Source organism: Gopherus evgoodei, unplaced genomic scaffold, assembly GCF_007399415.2.
Source record: "Gopherus evgoodei ecotype Sinaloan lineage unplaced genomic scaffold, rGopEvg1_v1.p scaffold_138_arrow_ctg1, whole genome shotgun sequence".
Classification (NCBI taxonomy): domain Eukaryota; kingdom Metazoa; phylum Chordata; order Testudines; family Testudinidae; genus Gopherus; species Gopherus evgoodei.
Genome location: NW_022059801.1, coordinates 52,795 through 74,840, shown reverse-complemented (window position 1 = coordinate 74,840; position 22,046 = coordinate 52,795). Strand labels below are relative to the sequence as shown.

Sequence of the window (22,046 nt, the reverse complement as noted above, 5' to 3'; positions counted from 1 at the left end):
GCCTGTGAGAGGGGAAATAAAAAAGCCCTCTGCTCCCCTCACCCATGTTTGCAAACACTGGAGTCTCAGCCCACCGGGATAACTGTTACCCCTCTGGCAGCGCCTCCCTCTGGGCTTAACTCCAGCTCCTTCCCCTCTCCCTGACTTTGCCCTTCAGTCCCTTTCCTAACTCTGCCTCCAACTGCTTGACCCCCCGACCAGTCAATTTCCACCCCTTGCTCAGACCCTGGCCACCCCCTCCTCTGATTTGCCCCCCTTTGCCCCTTTTTAATCCCTGTAAAAAGTAGGGGGTGCTGGGTCCCATTCTCTGGAGGGAGGGCTGGGCACCTGGCCCCTGCCTGCCCAGTGCTCAAAGTGCCCCATGATCTTGTGGATGTTTGCTGAGAGCTGCAGGGTCACCTGAAGGGGGAGAGAGACGCGGTTAGGAGGTGATGCAGCCAAGGGTGCCTCACCCAACACTGAGATGCAGCCACCTCTGGGGTGAGTTACACAAGTCAGCAAATGAATACGGAACAAGAAACGCACTGAAAGGACCGAGGCAGCTGCAGGAGGTGGAGAAAACCAGAAAAAGTAATATCCCTGGATCCCAACCCAGCCCCTCCCCCACTATACCCCCTAATCTCCACTCCCCTCTCACATGTGAGGGGAGAACCCAGGAGTCCTGGTCCCCAGCCTTGCCCACCCCCATATTTCGATATGGCTACATCCAACAGCTGCCCCCACAATTGCAGGGCAGTGCCATGGGGCACACCGGGGCCTGCCTGTTTGCACAGGATGGGCAATGCCAGTGCCCCAGGATGGGGAGAGACGATGCTAAGGGAGAAGCAGGCAGCAGAAAGCTCCCATGACAGAGAAAGAAACGCTAGGGGGTGCTGTGCTGCAAGGAGTGAAGGGGGTTGGCAGGGAATGGGAGGATCTTCCCTCACAGCAGGTGCGTCTATCTCCCTCCCAATTCCTCCCCAGCCCTACCCCAGCCCAGGCAAATCCCGGCCCAGCTACCAGGGTTAAATTTGGCCTGGATTCCCCAGCTGCTGGGGGAGGGGCATGGGGCTGGGAAGCATGAACCTCTACTCCCCCTTCCCCAGACACAGTTGCATGGGCACAGACCAAAGGAGCCTGCAGCACTGCTGCCTAGAGGAAACTGAGGCACCAGCCACTGACAGACACATCATGGCTCTCCTCATCCTCATCCTCTTTTCCATATACAACCTGGCCAAGGGAGGGGGGGGGGGTAAACTCAGGGCAGTTGCATAGTTAACCTGTGGAACTCCTTGCAAGAGCATGTTGTGAAGGCCAAGACTATAACAGGGTTCAGAAAAGAACTAGATAAGTTTATGGTGGATAGATCCATCAAGGGCTATTAGCCAGGGTGGGCAAGGATGGTGCTTGTAGCCTCTGTTTGCCAGAAGCTGGGAATGGGCAACAGGGGATGGATCACTTGATGATTTCCTGCTCTGTTCATTCCCTCTGGGGCACCTGGCACTGGCCACTGTCAGAAGACAGGAGGATACTGGGCTAGATGGACTTTGCTTCTGAACCAGTCTGGCCGTTCTTCTGTCTCCCTTGGAGCAACAGTGACACCTAGTGGGCAGTCAGAGTAATGCACAGAAGGTGTTTTCCTTGGCGCAGCAGTGACACCCAGTGGCCAATCAGGGTAACACACAGATTATGTCTCCCTTGGAGCAGCAGTGACACCTCCTGGTCATTCAGGGTAATGCACAGAAGGTGTTTCCCTTGATACAGCAGTGACACCCACTGGTCAGGTGGCGTAATGCACAGCATGTGTCTGCCCTGTACGAGCAGTGACACCCACGGACCAGTCACGGTAAGGCACAGAGTGTGTTTCCCACCAGTCTGGGTAAGGCACAGAGCATGTTTCCCATGGAGCAGCAGTAACACCCAGTGACCAGCAGGGGTGGCATCAGACTCTTCTCCTTTAGTGGGGGACTGAGATGGGTTAGACAAAAAAAACTGGGGGGATGTGCCCCCCATCAGCTGGCCCCACCCTTCACGGGGGCCATGCCTCTGCTCCTTCTCAGTTAAAGGCCAGGCTCATCTCCTGTCCCCCCGGCTACTGTTTACAGCAATATAAACTTTATTAAAATAAAATAGGAAACAGGGTTTACTTTAAATATTCTAAATCTGTCCAAATTTCAGTACTGAATCCAAAGTTCTCTTAAAGATCCCATCAGTAACCAAAACCTAAATGAAAAATTGAAACCAAAAACAAGGGTTAATTTAAAACCCAAACATTAAGAAAAACTTTGTTTGTAAAAATAAAAACTAACAAATGCTGTAAATTAATAATTTCAACATCTTATCAAAAAAGTGTGCTACAGCAGAATGATAAAATAACATCAAATAAATAAGCATGACCACTAAAACCTTCTATAAAGGAATTGAATCCTAGAATACTGGTCAAATCTGTATAAAATATGCAGAACTATGTCAAAACTGGTGTTGCAGGTCAGCCATTCAAATCCAGCAATATCAATTAAAAGTTCCATTCCAACTAAAAATACCGAAACAACCCAGTAAACCAAAATGGTCACAGCCTGAAACAAACCTACACAGAAGGAAAATTAAACCTGTACCAACATTGGAACAAACGATGTAAATTTCTAATTCTAACTTCTTGTTTCTCCCAGGAAGAAGGTGTTTTGCACCCCAGTAACCAGGCTGTCACTGCAGCTTTCCTTTCACTAAATAAGATTTTTACCAAATATAAATTGCCCTCCAATTTCTCTAAGATAAATTGAAATTGTATCTTTGCACTAATAGCCCAAATGTGCAAGTCCATCCCCTCAGAGCAGCCCCACACCCTGAGGCCAGGGGAGAATCCCAACTGGTTTGTGCATTTGTAACCCTGGGGCCTGAAGCTGATGAGTTAAAGGGAAGTGAGCCATCTTGGAGCTTTCCGATACCACCTGTGGGGAGCACAGGGATTTGACTGAGTGACATCCTCGCTAATTTTCACCTTGTTCTCCGCCAGCAGGATCTACTGGAGAGCTCGGGAGTGACTTGACCATGGCAGCACCCTATTTACATATTAAAAGCTGGCATTTTGGGGCCAATGGGGTGAAATGTGAGTACTTTTGGGGTTGGGAGCCACATGAGAAGGGATGTGGACAAATTGGAGAGAGTCCATCAGAGGGCAATTAAAATGATTAGGGGATTGAGACACATGACTTACGAGAACCTACAGGCCATATCCTGTATAAGCTAAGGCAAAGTAAGCATATCTGTATTGTGACTTTTTACTCAGAGAGGAAAATCGACATTTATCATGTTACTTAAATAGATAAGTACCCATGCCTGTCCAAGGCCTTTACCTAGACCAATCGACAATGGAGAATGGCATAGGGTTTTTTTCAGTGTTGTACCCACAGATTTAACAGGTGCACTACAAGGTAACTTATGTGCATATGTACATGTCATCAGCAAGCACAAACATACTAGCCTATGAAGTAAACGTACCCTAATGTTTTGTGAGTGAGGAATGAAATTTGGGCATAGGAGGAAGGATTTCCGGCCCTTGTGCCCTATAAAAGAGGTAAGCCACCTCGCTAGAGCACTTTGCTCTATCATTCTGACTTACTTCCTCCACTCTCTCTCTATCTACTATCAGCAGGCTGTACTTGTTCTCAAACTTTAAGTTTCAAGGGATCTAGGCTAAGTTCGGTTTCCCTAAGTTTTTAGTCTTTGTTTATTAGGCTTTGATTTTAAGTTTAACATATTCAAGTAAACCCTAAGTAACACTAGCTTTTTCTAAGCACTGCATCTTTCACTTAAGAATTGAGAAACCTGAACTGCAAGGCTGGTCCTGTGTCTCTTACCACCAGGTTATCAAGGAAGGCTGTGAGTATATTAACCACAATTTTGTTGCATATAATGCCATATGTATCTTTTGAATACCAGTAAAGCAAATGTAACTTTGTAAGTCAATTAAATTAAATAACATGTAAGCTAATAAATTACATTTTCATCAAATTATCCAAATTAATATTATTAGTACACCCTACATCAGGCTACATGGGACAGAGAGTTGGAGTGCAGAGGGATGAAGGCACTGGTTCTAGGGGTGCCGACTCTGAGGTGGGGTTAGAATGAGACATTCAGGGTGCAGTAGAGGACTCAGGGTTATGATAGAGAATTGCACTATGAATGCTTTGGAATGAGGCCAAGAAAAAGAAAACTGAGATGCAAGAAAGAAATCAAGCTAGAGCAAAAACTAGAGAAGAAATGTGCGATTTGAGCTGCAGAGGAAAAAAAAACCCTCCCTGTCCTTTCTCACCAAAGCATTTAAGAACCAGGTGAGAGCCATTTCTCCCCCACTGCAACAACAATTCCAGTTGACTTGGACTGAGAAAAGAAATCTTCTCCTTTGCAGCACTAGCAGACCTGGACTGAATCTTGAATACCTCATCCCCTGCCTCCCCCCTGCCTCCAATCTGGTGTTCCTGGTGTGGGACACGGGAGGGGCTCCTTTCTTCTCCATTTGGGACATGGCGGGATGAGAGAAGTGACAGGGCTTTATGGGAAATCATTATTTGCCTGATTCATGTGCCAGTCCTAGTCCTCGCTGACCCAAACAAACCGTTTATCCTGCATGCTGATGCCAGTTTGGAGGCTCTGGGAGCAGTCCCGTACCAGGAAGTGGAAGGCAAATGTAAATCTGTAGCCTTTGCCAGCTGAGGACTGTCTGATAGTGAAACTTGCTAGCCCATCCACCAGCTGCAGTTCTTGGCCTTGAAATGGGCCATCATTGAGAAATTTCGAGACTACTTGGGTGGTGTCCAGTTTCAGGTGTGGACAGAGAACAATCCACTGACTTATGTGTTAACAAGGGCTAAGCTGGATGCTACAAGGCAGAGATGGGTGGCTACTTTTGCTAGCCATAACTTCACATTCAATACCAATGAGCTGGTATAATAGGGAGTGTGATTTATCAGGACGACCAATTCTTGGCTGGGGGGAGGATGTACCGAGGAAACAGCTCTACACGCTCGTGCTCCACACCCTTCACCTCCTCACCCTCGTGTCCCGCCCTGATACGAAGTGGCGGGACCTCCTGCCACCTCTGGAGGGTGAGGAGCCCCGGTGGGCCAGCCTCTACTCCACCCTGGTCCCACGGCCCACTGGGGATATCAGTTGGCGGCTCCTCCATGGGGCCGTGAGCACGGGCGTGTACTTGGCGCGGTTTACCCCTGTCCCGGACACCTGCCCCTTCTGCGGCGTGAGGGAGACCCTGGCGCACGTGTACTTAGAGTGCGCCAGGTTGCAGCCCCTACACCGGCTCCTCACAGCCATCCTCTTGCGTTTTTGGTTACACTTTTCCCCTCACCTCCTTCTGTATGCACTCCCTATCCGTGGCCCCACGAAGTCCCGGGACCTCCTGGTCAACCTCCTCCTCGCCCTGGCGAAAAAGGCCATCCACGCGACCAGGGAGGGGAGGTTGGCCGACGGAGACTCCGGTGACTGTGGGGCTTGCTTCCGCTCCATGGTCCGATCACGCATCCGGGCGGAGTTCCTCTGGGCGGCGTCCACTGGCTCCCTTGACGCCTTCGAGGAGCAGTGGGCGCTGTCCGGGGTTCTCTGCTCGGTGTCCCCGTTAGGTTCCCTCCTTCTGACCCTTTGACCTCACTCCTGTCCCTGTTCTTTTATTAGTTGTCCCCCGCACTCAGTGGGTTCTGTGGCCCTGTGGTTCCTCCCCTTAGGCTGGGGGAGGATCCTTTAGCAGTGGGCGGGCTTTGACTGCCCACTTCCCTGACACCCAATAGATGGGGGGAGGATGTAAGCAGGGAGAGAATGAACTCTACCCTGACATCTGTTCGTGATGTGTTGTAAAGGCCTTTTGTTGCTGATGTGCATGGTCACACCCACCCCACATTGCATGATGGGAGTGCTTGTCCAAATGGTCATTTTGGCTGCCGTGGGATCCCCAGTCTCTTTGTTATTATGTCAGGAGTAATAAAGTGTAGTTATCCTGGTGATATGAATCAAGGACAGTAGAACGGTACTTAGCAGTTCATGATTTCATGAATCACCAGAATCTATATAAATCTCGTTAGGCAAGGGACATGGGTTTCAAGGCCTAGTGAATTAAGACAAATTGAAAATGAATATTTGTATTTAGCATTGTGGATTTTTTTTGAGATCTCTAAATGGTGGTTTTAGGGCCTTTGTTTCTCTGTAGTTTAAAAATAGAGCTCTTTATAATTCTAATACATATTTGGTTCTATGCCACAGGTGTAAAACTGTTAATACAGTAGTGCAAATTTTGGATATACTTAAGCTGGTGGGCTATGATATCATTTACACACTGAAAGATGTAAACAACTTCAGAGTTGAGTAAAATGCTCTTTTCCACTCATAATACAAGGAAATTTTGCAGATTGGACTCAGAAACTACAGCTGGGATACACAACTTTCCAGGCACAGGCACCATCTCTGCAACCCATCTTTGCTACTTCACTCCATAACACCACACGCAGAGCAGCCTTTTACCTTTCAGTATCAAAATAAACCATGAAAAAGATCAAATAGCATAAGCTTAAGATGAGCAACTCCTGCACTGCAGTACTAACAACAACTCAAAGAAATTCAAAAATGCCTCTGCTTTTACACACCAGAAAGGAAACCACCAGCAAAAACCAACCAAACATCCATTCCTATCTCTCACAAGCTTTGGGCATTTGGAACCCAGACCCCTTAATGGTGAATACTTTCCAGGCGAGGGTGAAGCTCTCAGGCCTCAAATGCCAGGTACAGTTACTCTCTCCTTGATCCAAAATGAACAGGAAAATACACTGGATTACTCCTGCCCCAATAACAAAGAGACTGGGGATCCCACAGCAGGTGAAATGACCATTTGGACAAGCACTCCCATCATGCAATCCGGGGTGGGTGTAACCATGCCAATGATATCAGCCCCAAAAAGCCTTTACAGCAGATCACCAACAGATGGCAGGGTAGAGTTCATAGCGACCCTGCTTAAACTAGATTGTGGCAAAGATTCAAAAACACTGAACTTTCAAACTCACCAAGCTCGGGTCAATCCATCCTCATCGTCGTATCCGCTCGTTATACTCCACACCTGAACTTAGCCCTCACATGGACAACATACCCTCCTAACTCAGTTTCTGTACATTAACCTTTTACCCCATCCGGGCTACTGCAGATTATGTATTCCTTATGCCACCCGATCTTAAACCGAACTTCGCACCCCCTGGGTAATCTGTACGTTGTTCCCTGATCACCAGAAACTTCTGCGCCTAAACGCTGTACCGTACACTTTTTTTTTCTTTGAACGTCATCTTAATAAAATGTTGACATTTGTTCGAGATCCCGGCTCCTGTTCCTTTGCAAGGCATGTGCATTTGCTCCAGATTTTAGTTTCCTAAGACAGCGGAGGGGATGGGGATGGGCGACTGAGCCAGAGGCGCTTGCGTGCTGCAGACACGGATCCAAGGCTGAACCTCGTCCCCCACAAGCTGAAGGCTTAACTGAAAACAGTTGAAGAAGTGCTCCCGTCTCCGGCACTCAGCTACCCAGCTCCCAGTGGGGTCCAAACCCCAAAGAGATCCCTTTTACCCTGTAGAAGCTGTAAAATCCTGTGACCAGGACAGCTGCCTAGCAGCCTGCGCATCTGCCTGCCAGCGTGAGAGCACGTAAGGCACTAATCCAGATAGCAGTGGCTGGGAGGAAGGGGTCTGAAGAGCTAGCAGAGTGGCACAGTGGAAGTGTGCTGGGCTCATACTCCAGTGGTCAGTGGATCAAAACCATCCTTTGCTATGCGTGCGCTTGTTTCTTTTCCCTCTGGGCCTTCCAGCGAGGCAGTGACCAGCAGAGCACCAAGAGCCTAGGCCATGAGGCAAGAGGTGGCTGAGGCGGCTGCCTGCCAAGGAGCTCCCCGGCACCTCTGGCTGCCTGGGCTGAAGGCAAGAGGCAGGCCTGGGCGTGGCGAGCGCCTCCTGTCCTGGAATGAGGCTGCAGTGCTTCCATGGCCGCACTTTCCTGACGAGGCATGAGGCAGGCCAAGGGCTTTGCACAGCCTACAGGGAAGTGGGAAGGAGGCATCTTCGAGCCAGCGTGTCTCACCGGTTTCTCCCTTGCTCCTTGGGCGGAGATGGGAAGGGAGCAAAATGTTCCCAGCTGAAGGTTTTTCGCTCGGCCTTGAGGATTAAGCCCGAGCCTCCGGCGTGGCTGCTTGGAGATGGGCTTTTGCAGCACGGCCCCCACACTCTTGTAGGCAGCAGGTGAACCCACTGTGTCCAGGAGGGAGCCTTCAAGGTGGCAAAAGGAGAACATTATGGCTCTCAGCAGATCTTGAGGAGCCCACAAGGAGCCTTCAGAATCATTCCTGATGGAGCATAAACCCCCCTCCTTTCCATTAACAGCTGAACTCACTGACCCATGATACCACAGAGACACCTACCAGCAGCTGTTTGGCAGGGCCGCTGTCCGGTACCCTGCAGCGCTTCCTGCCAGTGCCAGAGCTCGCCAGGCACTAGCCTGGAGCCAGGACCGCTAGGTGCTGCTGAAGAGAAGCCAGCAGAGGGACACAGCGTCCGTGTTCTGTGCCCATAACATAGAGGTGGATTAATCCAAACCCTCTTCTGCCAGCACCAGGCCTCCTTCTTCCTACACTGGGCCTGCAAGCGAGGGGGCGGCTGGCACAGCACCAAGAGTCTAACCTATGTGACAGGAGGCAGCTGATGCCCGCAGCCTGCTGGGGAGCTCCCAGAAGTTATTAAGGGACAGAGACTCCTCAATGCCCTTAGTAACAAGGGTTTGGGGTTCACCGAGGCCAGTAAGGGGGTCACTATGGCGGCCTTATAACTCTGGGTGTCAGATTGCTGTGCAGCTTTGATCTAGAGCTCCGGTCCCAATGACCGACCAGCAGCCCACAGCCTCCCTCTGGGTCTGCCCTACCTGGTTACTCCTTACAGGCTGACCTTACCCCCCTTCCAGCCCCGGATTTGCCCCCTAATCATCCTACTGCCGCTCAGAGCCACAGACGTGGATGTGCTGAAGGAGGGAGGGGTGACTCTAGGATGGGGTTCTTCTGTAAAAATGGCTGGCTGAAAGGTGGTGCTCATCTGTGTCAGCAACCTGCCCAGTTGCCTCACTGCCAGGGGATGCAGACATTCCTGTAAGGCACATAAAGGGGCTATTTGGTGTTGAAGCAAATGCGAGGAATGTGCATTTATGAGAGGGAATTTCCATCTCTTCAGCAGTTGAATATCAGTGGCCTAATGGGTAAGGCCTTGGTTTCCAAAGCTAAAAATTGTGGGTTCAAGTCCCATTTGGGGTGACAATTTACTTTCTTCCTGTATATTGCAAGGAAACCTTGGCCTTATTTTCAACAACGAAGCAGGAAGATGTTTGAGCACAAAGTCCTGGATCTTGGGAACAATCACCAAGGCTGTTAGAAGGCTAAGTCTGGTGACCTAATGGATGCAACCACACACCCCCATCCCAGGGCAGTCCCATCTGAGAACCAGAAGCCATGGAGCAACAGTCCCCTCCTACCCTGACAGGTGGGCTGTACAGATGATGGTGGAGGGCAGGGGGAGAGGAGGTTGCACTAGCACTGCCTGGGCTGTATCTGCACCAAGGATAAATGGAGGGGATCATGCAGCCTGTGCCTGACACTCCACAGTGCTACATTCAGTCCAGAAACAAGTCAAATCCTGCACCAAGGCTGGTGAATTCCCATGTGAGCACACAGTGCACCTGTCCACCACACATGCTGCACACACATCAACTGCACCAGAAGAGACACAAATTGCATACTGAGGAGACAGTTGGTTTGTTTCCAGGTTGCTTTTATTTCCAAAGGTGCTGAAGTGTGATCTCTCTTCTTCTTCCGTGGGCAGAAATGCAATGGAGGAGAATCTCACATCCCTTAGCTGCCAGGTGACAGTGGCAGGAAGAAAACGCACTGCAATGAAATTTAAAAAACATTCATAAATAATTTAACAATGAGAAGTAATTAAATAAAAAAAATCCAATGGCCACACATGCTGGTGGCTTGTTCCCACCCCAGAGAGCGAGGGGCAGGGTGTGTGTGAAAGGCAGGTGATTGAGTCTGAGGGAGCATATTCAAGTTAAACAAATTGTAGCAGACAGCTACAAAATACTCCATTTGGTAACATCAATACAGAATATATCAATCTACAAGCAATACAGCCATACACAGCTAAGATAGGGTGTCCACTTAATACCAGAGTTCCCACTGCCAAATGGCTGGAAGTGCCTTCACAGTTACTGCTAAACAGAACAACATTGTACAGAACCAAGAGCAGCCCTACTGTGCCGTTAGGAAGGCCTACAGGAGACTCAGCAAATCAATCTATGAGTCTGTGCTTCTACTTAGTAGTTACCAAGTGTGATAAATGAAAGGGGGGGCAGGTAGCTCCCTCTTTTGGACAGCCAGCCAGCCAGTAGCTATAAAATCTCTCTGAGGCCTGGTGTACCCTATGACTTTAGGTTGAATTCAGCAGCATTACCTCGATTTAATGGACCCATCCACACGACGAAGCCCTTTTTTTCAACTTAAGGGCTCTTTAAATGAATTTCTTTACTCCACCTCTAACGAGGGGATTAGCACTGAAATCGGCCTTGCCGGCTCGAATTTCGGGTGCTGTGGGTGCAATTAGATGGTATTGGCCTCCGGGAGCTATCCCAGAGTGCTCCATTGTGACCTCTCTGGACAGCGCTCTCAACTCAGATGCACTGGCCAGGTAGACAGGAAAAGGCCAGCGAACTTTTGAATTTCATTTCCTGTTTGGCCAGCATGGAGAGCTGATCAGCACAGGTGACCATGCAGAGCTCATCAGCATGATGTGCACATTGCCAGGCCCGTACTTTGTGAGAAGTCTATGACCATGTCTATGTCCTCACCACTCTCGTCACCGCACTGCTGTCGCCTCCTTGCCTGGTTTTGCTTTTGCAGCTTCTGTTTCTGCACTGAAAAAAGGCATGAAACAATTGTCTGCCATTGCTCCGATGGAGGGAGGGGCGACTGATGGCATGGCTTACAGGGAATTAAAATCAACAAAAGGGGAGAAACACAAACAACTGTCACACTGAATGGTCCACTCAAAGATTGAACTCAAAACCCTGGGTTTAGCAGGCTGCTGATTTCACAGAACAAATCAGGTCAATTTCTTGTTTTGACTCATCTAGCTTTTACATCTTATGCTGGTAGTACAACTGCTAGCCATTGTCATTGCCTGGTTGCTCACCAGAAAACCGTGCAGTATGACTGCTGGCCATCATCATCTCTTGGGTGCTTGGTAGAAGATGACATACTATTACTGCTAGCCATCATCATCTCTTGGGTGCTTGGCAGAAGATGACGCACTATGACTGCTAGCCATCATGATCTCTTGGGTGCTTGATAGAAGATGACATACTATGACTGCTAGCCATCATCATCTCTTAGGTACTTAGCAGAAGATAGGAATGACCTGGCTGAGTCACTCCCATGTTTGCCCAGGCACCTCTAACTGAGCTCACCGATAAAAGAGCACCTAAGAGTATGACAACGATAGTTATCCATCATAATGCACCTTCTGCTGCCAAAAGGCAATGAGTTACTGCTGTGTAGCAATGCAGTCCCACATCTGCCAGAACCCAGGATCCCAATGGGCAGCGGAGACTGCAGGAACTGGGGATAGCTATCCACAGCTACCCAAAGTGCAACACTCTGGAAGTTGACGCTCACCTCAGTACTGTGGAGGCAGTCCACCGACTTCATGCACTTAGAGCACTTTGTGTTGGGACACACACAATCGACTGCATAAAAACAATTTCTAAAAAACTGACCAATAAATTTTACCTAATTTCATAATATAGATATACCCCAAGACACTTGATCACAGCCTTGGATAGGCTAAGAGGCTACTTACACTTTGGCTTGGTATACACTGGAGGGGTGGCGTCAATGTAAGATACACAACTTCAGCTACAGGAATAGTGTGGCTGAAGTTGATATATCTTATTTTGACTTACCTCCTGTCCTCACAGCACAGGATTGACAGCTGTGGCTCCCCCATCCACTCCACTTCCACTTCTTATCCTGGTAAAGTTCCAGAGTGAACAGGAGCACATTTGGGGATTGATTTATTACATCCAGACAAGACACGATAAATCAAAGCCCAATAGATCAATTATTACCCACCAATCCCATGGGTAGTTTGAATATATCAGGGATCCATAACCTTTCAGAAGGCATGTACCAAATCTTCATTTATTCACTCTAATTTCAAGTTCCATGTGCAAATAATACATTTTAATGTTTTTAGAAGATCTCTTTCTATAAGTCTTTAATATATAGCTAAACTATTGTTGTATGTACAGTAAATAAGGCCCTTAAAATGTTCTAAGAAGCTTCATTTAAAAAAGAATTAAAATGCAAAGCCAGGACTAGAGCTGTGTAAGTGCTACTGAAAATCAGCTCTTACACTACCTACAGCACATATGCCATAGATTGCTTATTCCAGAAGCATACCCTTTGATCTAAACTCTAAAGAGCCAAGAAGCAATGCTGACACCCTGGGATTTAAAAATTTTATTAAAGTAAACACTTGAAATATACACAGTTTGAGAAGAAAGTACTGTACATCTGGAGTCAAGCTTGGATTACAGGAGGTTAGAGACACTGTTTGCAAGATCAAAAAAATGCACACATATGGTATAACTGGCAAACCCAGATTAAGGTGCAAGGGTTTTTAAAGTGTTAGTGAATAAGTGAGCACAGATTCACCACCCATGGAATGAATAAAAAAAAGCAAGTTAGTATCTGTTACACAGCCCCTCTGCCCCCACTGCTTTCTACCTCACCATGACGAGCTCCCAGACACGCACCAAACACCATTCACATGAATATGAGAACTAGGTAACTAAGTGAGGATCACTTCCCTGAAATGACTCCAAAAGAGGAATTCAAAGCAAGAACAGTTAACACAGAATTCTGTTCAAAGCCAGAGAAGTCTTTCAGCCTTCTTCCTCTCGCTGGTTCCTCTCCTTCATTCTGTTCAAAGACAGTTCCCTGTACACTCCTAGTTTGCACAAACCCACCCACTGACCTGTGACTAACAATCTCGCCCTGCTAGCTCTTCCAGCAAAACAGGCCAAAGAAAAGATATGCAAGTGCTGTACCGCAGCCCCAGTGCTCTTTTTGGCTCCTTCCCACAGAACTTTCACTGCATACCAGTCCAGTTCCTTGCTGTTGTTTGTCTAAGAGCTGCATGCATATGCTAGGGCGTACACTGAGCTGATTCCCCACTTTTGGGCTCCATACTGCCATGCCCATCCATGGCCAGGTCCACACTACAGCGTTAAATCGATTTAAACAGCGTTAAATCGATTTAACGCTGTACCGGTCCACACTACAAGGCACTTAAAATCGATTTTAAGGGGTCTTAAAATCGATTTCTGTACTCCAGCTAAACGAAAGGAGTAACCCTAAAATCGATATTACTAAATCGATTTAGGGTTAGTGTGGACGGAAATCAAAGTTATTGGTCCCATTCTTTTACTGAGCTACCCAGAGTGCACTGCTCCGGAAATCGATGGTAGCCTGGGACCATGGACGCACACCACCAAAGTAATGTGCCCTAGTGTGGACGCGTAAAAGAGTGGTGGTTCAAGCCCACCTGGGGATGGTGATAAGCCTGCGCCGCTTCCCTGAGGCCTGTGGGGTGCCTCAGAAGTCCCATTTTGCTACCTCTTGGCCTCAGTGCTTTCAGCTGGTGGCCCAAAGAGCGTGCTGGATGCCATTCAGAAACCCGTCTCCCAGCAGCCGTGCCGGAGGCTCAGGCTTAATCCTCGAGGCCGAGCACAAAAACTTTCAGCCGGGAACATTTTGCTCCCTTCCCACCTCTGCCAAAGCGGCAAGGGAGAAGGGTACGAGACACGCCCGCTCAAAGACACCTCCCTCCCGCTTCCCCGTAGGCTGTGCAAAGCTCTTGGCCTGCCTCATGCCTCGTCAGGAAAGAGCAGCCATGCTGCCCAAGCCTGAGTCACGTGCGCAGCCTGGCCCGCCCCGGCTGACGGTGCGCAGAGCCATGCGAGTCAATGGCAGGTCGAGTCGGGAGCCTCGGCTCTTTCCCCTGACAGCCACACAGCACTGCCTAGCGCCCCGAGAGCCTCCCTGGTGTTCTCCCGCAGCCCGGCGGGGTGGGTGGGAAAAGGGGACCAGGAAGCACTGCAGCCTCATTCTGGGACAGGAGGCCCTGGCCACACCCAGACATCCCTCTTGCCTTCAGCCCAGGCAGCCAGAGAGCTCCCTGGCAGGCAGCCGCCGCCTCAGCCACCTCTTGCTGCTCTGCTGGTCACCGCCTCTCTGGAAGGCCTAGAGGGAAAAGAAACAAACGCACACATAGCAGAGAATGGTTTTGATCCATTGATCTCTGGGTTATGGGCCCAGCACTCTTCCGCTGCACCACTCTGCTGACTCTTCACAGCCCTGCCACCCAGCCGGCACTATCCGGATCAGTGCCTTACGCGGTCTTGTGCTGGCAGGCAGATGCGCAGGCTGCTAGGCAGCTGCCCTGGTCACAGGATTTTACAGCGTCTACAGGGTAAAAGGGATCTCTTTGGGGTTTGGACCCCACTGGGAGCTGGGTAGCTGAGTGCTGGAGACGGGAGCACTTCTTCAACTGTTTTCAGTTCAGCCTTCAGCTGGTGGGGGACGAGGTTCAGCCTTGGATCCGTGTCTGCAGCAGGCAAGGGCCTCTGGCTCAATCGGCCCCCCTAGCTTTCTTAGCAGACTAAAACCCGGAGCAAACGCACACGCCTTGCAAAGGAAGAGGAGTCGGGATCTTGAACAAATGTCAACATTTTATTAAGATGACGTTCAAAGAAAAAAAAAAGGCTACGGTACAGCGTTTAGGCGCAGAAGTTTCTGGTGATCAGGGAACAACGTACAGATTACCCAGGGGGTGTGAAGTTCGGTTTAAGATCGGGTGGCATAAGGAATACATAATCTGCAATAGCCCCGACTGGGGGTAAAAGGTTAACGTACAGACACTGAGTTAGGAGGGTATGTTGTCCATGTGAGGGCTAAGTTCAGGTGTGGAGTATAACGAGCGGATACGACGATGAGGATGGATTGACCCGTATTTGGTGAGTTTGAACGTTCAGTGTTTTTTCATCTTTTCCACAATCTAGTTTAAGCAGGGTCGCTATGAACTCTACCCTGCCATCTGTTGGTAATCTGTTGTAAAGGTCTTTTGAGACTGCTTTCATTTGCATGGTTCCACGCACCCCGGATTGCATGATGGGAGTGCTTGTCCAAACGGTCATTTTAGCTGCTGTGGGATCCCCAGTCTCTTTGTTATTGGGGCAGGAGTAATGCAGTGTATTTCGCTGTTCGTTTTGGATCAAGGAGAGAGTAACTGTACCTGGCATTTGAGGCCTGAGAGCTTCACCTTCGCCTGAAAAGTAGTCATCATTAAGGGGTCTGGGTTCCCAATGGCCAAGGCTTGTGGGAGACTGGAATGGATGTTTGGCTGGTTGGTGGTCGTCAGTGCTTGTGTTTTGGTGTCTGCTGTCCCTGGTGTGTAAAGACAGAGATGTTTTTGAATCTCTTTGAGTTGTTATTAGTGGGGCTTATGCTGTTCAATCTTTTTCAGGGTACGTTTTGGTTCTGAGAGGTAAAAGGCTGCTCTGTGTGTGGTGCTAGGGAGTGTAGTGGCAAAGGTTGATTGCAGAGATGGTGCATGTGCCACAAAAGTTGTGGGGGCCTGGTCCCCCCCCCACCACCTCAGCTCTGGTCCCAGAGGCCAGAATTTGCGAAAACCCACCTGCTGACCTGTGACAAAGAATTTTGCCCTGCTAACTCTTCCAGCAAAACAGGCCAAAGAAAGTGTATGCAAGTGCTGTACCTCAGCCCCAGTGCTCTTTTCGGTTCTTTCCCACAGAACTTTCACTGCATGCCAGTCCAGTTCCTTGCTGTTGCTTGTCTAAGGGCAGGTCCAGACTAGAGCTTTAAATCGATTTTAAGAGCTCTAAATCGATTTAAAGCTGTAACCGTCCACACTACAGAGTGCATAAAATCGATTTTAAGGGTCCCTAAAATCGATTTTGGAACTCCATCTAAATGAGAGGAGTAACCCCAAAATCGATTTCTTAAAATTGATTTTATGATAGTGTGGACGGACATTGAAGTTAATGGCCTCCGGGACGTATCCCACAGTGCTCTAGTGGCCGCTCTACACAGGTAAAGGTACTCTACTGCTGGCCAGGTACACAGGAAAAGCCCTGGGAACTTTGAAATTCCATTTCCTGCTTGCACAGCGTGGAGCTCTCAGCAGCAGAGAGAAGAATGCAGTCTCCTGAAAATAGGAAAAGAGCTCCAGCATGGAACACACAGGAGTTACTCGATCTGATAGCTGTATGGGGAGAAGAGTCAGTGCTTTCAGAACTGCGCTCAAGCAGACGAAATGAGAAAACCTTTGAAAAAATTTCTAATGCCATGCGGGAGAGGGGACATACCAGGGACTCGTTACAGTGCCGAGTGAAAGTGAAAGAGCTCAGACAGGCATATCAGAAGACCAAAGCAGCAAAGGGCAGGTCAGGCTCTGCTCCCAAAACATGCCGGTTCTACGACGAGCTTAACGCAATATTGGGGAACAGCGCAATGACGAACCCCCCCTTGTCTGTGGATTCAGAGGTGGGCGTCGTGATTCCTGCCACTACGGAAGATTTATTTGATGGCGATGATCAGTATGATGAGGACCAAGAGGAGGAGGCTCCAGCAGAGAGCACAGAGCATTTTATCCCCCCAAACAGCCAGGATCTTTTCCTCACCCTTACTGAGGTTCCCTGCCAGCCATCTCAAGGCAGTACTCCAGAAAATGAAGCTGAGGGACCGTCCTCTGGTGAGTGTAATTTCTTTTAATAAAAGCTTCGGTTTAATGTAAGCCTTTTTTACTGGGTGCTTCAAATCACTACCTGTACTTAGAGTCACTGACCAAGTAGATTAAAAACCTTTCCTAAAACAGTGACCCATGAGGTGGTTTTTAGAAAAGTCTCCATTGTAACAGAGCGGATTCATCCTGCTTGTTCGGGGAACGCGAGAGCAAACCGGGGAAGGAGACCAGCTTCGCCGCAGTTTGCTCTCGCGTTCTCCGAACCACTCAGCAAACCGCAGGGAAGGAGACCTGCTTGTTCGGGGAATGCGAGAGCAAACCGGGGAAGGAGACCAGCTTGATTACCAGTACAACCTACTACAGGGATTACTAGCCATTATTAACTTACCATTTTCTCCGGACACGGTCTGTGTGCTCCCCTGACCTGCATCTGAGCAGAAATCTGTCCTCAGCCACAAGCAATAAGTATTAAAGGAACCCTAAGGCGACCTTGTGGTAAAGTAACATGTTCAAGGTTCGGCAACAGGCACAGGTCAGTGAGGAGAAAGACTGTATGCATTATTGTGTGAAATGTGTCTCTTATGATTCTTTTATCACTCTTTCCAATCCCCACCCCCACACACACAGCTGCACATTTCTCCAGCCTCCCTCTCGCTTCTCCTCTACGTGGGGGGGGATCATAAGAAGACTGAGGAAAAGGAGGACGCGTGAGGACATGTTCACCGAAATTATGGCAGTAACCCGTACAGAGAGCTCAGCAGGGGGACTAGAAACAATTGGTCGCAAAGTACAGGGAGGCTGCCAGTCAACGCGAAGACAGGAGGGACGCCAAAAATGATGTCAGGTGGCAGGAAGATCAGCGCTGGCGAGCAGCAACTGTGGATCTTCTTCGTGATCAGACTGACAACCTCCGCGATATGCTGCAAGAGCTCCGTGGTTTCAGAATGCCCCTACAGCCCGTGTATAACCTCCCTCAGTACTCACCCTGTCCCACACCTTCCAGAACCAGGCGTGTAAGAACGCATGGGGGAAGGCTCTCTGCACCAGCCCCCTCCACCGCTGCGGACACTCCAACCAGAAGGCTTTCATTAAATTGAAAAGCCCTTTGTGTCCTGTTTTTTCCCTCCTCTAATGATCCAAACTTCTCCCATGGCACCTTTGCCTATTTTTACTCTCAGGTCATGCTATTAAGGCAGTGTGACTGTAGTTTGGTAATGAAGTAAAGCAAGCAGCTTTGGAAAGCTGCACGGAAGCTAGTTATCAGCATCAGGATTTGACAATTGGGGATATGGGTAATAAAGGGAAAACAAAGAAAGCAGCCATACCGTACCCTGGTCCATGAGAATTCTTGTACTGTCTTCTCTGATGCACTTTCTTCTTTCCAACCTCCCTTGCCCTTCCTCCAAACCTCCCTCGCTCCGTCCCCCATAGAACGCTGAGTTATGAAATTTCATGCACATTATTGTAACAACAAGCATGATGCTTGATTGATGAAAGGGTCTGATTTTAAATAAAGAACACAATTCTTTTAACAAATAATAGTAACTTTATTTTCAATAAAAAAGCAGTTAAGGAAGGTTGCAGGTACAGTGCCTAGCAGCAGACGGAAGCAGCTAATGGTGGAGGTAGGTAATAATTGGGAAATACAGAATTATATGTTTTCCAATGGACAGCTCTCGCAAGTAACCTAAGCAAGCAATTGAGGAATGCTGCAGGGAAAGTATCTTGCAGCAGCAACACCGCATAGACGGGGAGGGCAGCAATCAATTGAAAGGAAAATCAGCATTCAAACTGTACCCTGGCCCATGAGGAAGCTACTTTTCAGTGCTTCTCTGATGTGCACAGTATCCTGGTGTGATCTTCTAATTGCCCTGGTGTCTGGCTGCGCATAATCAGCGACCAGGTGGTTTACCTCAGTCTCCCACCCCGCTATAAAGGCCTCCCCTTGCTCTCACAGAGATTGTGGAGCACACAGCAAGCAGCAATGACAAAGGGGATATTGGTTTGGCTAAGATCTGAGCGAGTAAGAAGCGTTCGCCATCTCGCCTTAAGCCTGCCAAATGCACATTCTACCACCATTCTGCACTTGCTCAGCCTGTAATTAAACAACTCCTGAGCACTGTCAAGGCTGCCTGTGTATGGCTTCATTAGCCAGGGCATCAAGGGTTAGGCTGGGTCCCCAAGGATAACTATAGGCATTTGGACATCTCCAACTGTTATTCTCTGGTCAGGGAAGTAGGTCCCTTGCTGCAGCCATTTAAACAGTGTAGTGCTCCTGAAGACACGTGCGTCGTGAACCCTTCCTGGCCATCCCACGTGGATGTTGGTGAAACGTCCCTTGTGATCCACCAGGGCTTGCAGAACCATCGAAAAGTACCCCTTGCGGTTTATGTACTGGGCACCCTGGTGTTCCGGTGCCAAAACAGGGATATGGGTTCCATCTATGCCCCCCCCCCACAGTTAGGGAATCCCATTGCAGCAAAGCCATCCACAATGGCCTGCACGTTTCCCAGAGTCACAACCTTTCGAAGCAGCAGCTTAATGATTGCTTTGGATACTTCCAGCACAGCAGCCCCCACAGTAGATTTGCCCACTCCAAATTGATTACTGACTGACCGGTAGCTGTCTGGCGTTGCAAGCTTCCATATGGCTATTGCCACTCGCTTTTCCACTGTGAGGGCTAGTCTCATCCTGGTATTATGCCACTTCAGGACAGGAGAAAGCGAGTCACAAAGTTCAAAGAAAGTGCTCTTACGCATGTGAAAGTTCCGCAACCACTGCGAATCGTCCCACACCTGCAGGACTATGCGGTCTCACCAGTCAGTGTTTGTTTCCCGTGCCCAAAAGCGGCGCGGAATGGGTAGAACCTCACCCATAACCATCAGGAGCTCCAATGTGCAGGGGCCCGGGGTGTCAGAAAACTCGTTCTCCAGTTCGTCATCGCTGTCGTCCCCGCATTCAAGCATTCTCTCTTGCATTTCTGCATCATGGGTCAGCAGTGATAGAACGAGAATGCGTGAAGTATTTACAGTATTCGCGATCAAGGACAAGAGCAGACCTGGATCCATGCTTGCTGCAAAATGGCGTTTCCCTCACTGCAGCCAGTAAAAACAGCGCGAACTGACTGTGTGCCGTTTACAGGAAGGGGGGGTGAAGCTGTACCCAGAACCACCCAGGACGGGGACTTTGATCCCATCATGCACTGGGCTAGTAACCCATAATTCCAAAGGGCAGGGACCCGTGCAGGAACTGTGGGATAGGTACCCAGAGTGCAACGCTCAAGCAAAAGATGGACGCCAGGGAAAATGGACGCTCAACATCGATGTAAGTACCTCTAGTGTGGATGCACAAAATCGATTTTATAAAACCTGCTTTATAAAATCGATTTTAAGCACATCGATTTTAGGCTGTAGTCTGGACGTGGGCTAAGAGCTGCATGCATATGCTAGAGCGTACCCTGAGGCCTGGTCCACACTACACAGTTAAATCGATTTAAACAGCGTTAAATCGATTTAACTCTGTACCCGTCCACACTACAAGGCACTTTAAATCGATTTTAAGGGCTCTTAAAATCGATTTCTGTACTCCTCCCCAACGAGAGGAGTAACCCTAAAATCGATATTACTATATCGATTTAGGTTTAGTGTGGACGGAAATCGAAGTTATTGGTCTCATTCCTTTAATGTAGCTACCCAGAATGCACCGCTCCGGAAATCGATGGTAGACTACGACCATGGACGCACACCACCGAATTAATGTGCCCTAGTGTGGACGCATAAAATCGATTTTATAATATCGGTTTTATAAAACTGGTTTTAGTAATTTCGATTTTATGCTGTGGTGTAGCCGTAGCCTGAGCTGATTCCTGACTTTTGTACTCCATACAGCCTTGCCCGTCCATGTCTCTGTGGTGCAATGGGTCAGCGCGTTCGGCTGTTAACCGAAAGGATGGTGGTTCGAGCCCACCCAGGGACAGCGATGACCCACCCGCTGACCTGTGACTAAGAATCTGGTTTTAGAGTGTGTCCCAGAATCCAGTCTGCAAAATATTCTTGTTGTCTGAGTGTGGGGGGGTAGTCTTTTCCCCACCTATGGAGTTGTTTTCAACTTTCAGTGCAGAGAAAAGATTACAGCCCAGCAGCTTAGGAACATCTAAAAACTGCATTTAGTTATTAACCCCTGTTTATCTATTCATAGATCTAAACATGGATTAGAAGTATAAAAACCTCTATTTTTAAATTGGAAAGACACAAAAAACATAAAACATGCATTTAAAGATTTCACAAGAAATCCACAGCACTAAGTGCAAAAATCCCTTTGCAATCTCTCTTCTTTCACCATATTTTGGAACCCATGTCCCTTGGCTAACGAGATTTATGTAGGTTCGGGTGAGTCCCAAAATCATGAACCGCTAAGTTCCGTTCTACTGTCCTTGATTCATGTCACCGGAATAACTGCACTTTATTACCCCTGCCCTAATAAGAAAGAGACTGGGGATCCCACAGCAGCCGAAATGATCCTTTGGACAAGCACCAACATCATGCAATCCGGGGTGGGTGGAACCATGCAAATGACATCAGCCTCAAAAGGCCTTTGCAACAGATCACCAACAGATGGCAAGGTAGAGTTCATTCTCACCCTGCTTATATCCTCCCCCAAGCCAAGAATTGGTGGTCCTGAGAAATCACATTCTCTATTATACCAACTCATTGGTATTGAATGTGAAGTTATGGCTAGCAAAAGTTGCCACCCATCTCTGCCTTGTAGCATCCAGCTTAGCCCTTGTTAACACATAAGTCAGTGGATTGTTCTCTGTCCACACCTGAAACTGAGCACAACACAAGTAGTCTCGAAATTTCTCAGTGATGGCCCATTTCAAGACCAAGAACTGCTGCTGGTAGAGGGGATAGCCAGTTTCGCTATCAGACAGTCCTCAGCTGGCAAAGCCTACAGATTTACATTTCCTTCTACTTCCTGGTACGGGACTGCTCCCAGACCTTCTAAACTGGCATCAGCATGCAGGATAAATGGTTTCTTTGGGTTAACAAGGACTAGGACTTGCACATGAACCAAGCAAATAATGATTTCCCGTAAAGCCCTGTCACTTCTCTCATCCCGCCATGTCCCAAATGGAGAAGAGAGGAGCCCCTCCCACGTCCC

At 48.6% G+C, this 22,046-nt stretch overlaps 2 non-coding genes across 2 annotated transcripts; both read left to right on the top strand.

Annotated features, from left to right (window-relative positions):
• The first annotated feature begins 7,722 nt into the window (after window positions 1-7,722).
• On the top strand, window positions 7,723-7,794 carry TRNAM-CAU. The gene has a single exon. It is a non-coding gene; the product is annotated as a tRNA-Met (tRNA).
• A 12,993-nt stretch (window positions 7,795-20,787) lies between these two features.
• Window positions 20,788-20,861, top strand: TRNAN-GUU. The gene has a single exon. It is a non-coding gene; the product is annotated as a tRNA-Asn (tRNA).
• The last annotated feature ends 1,185 nt before the right edge of the window (window positions 20,862-22,046 follow it).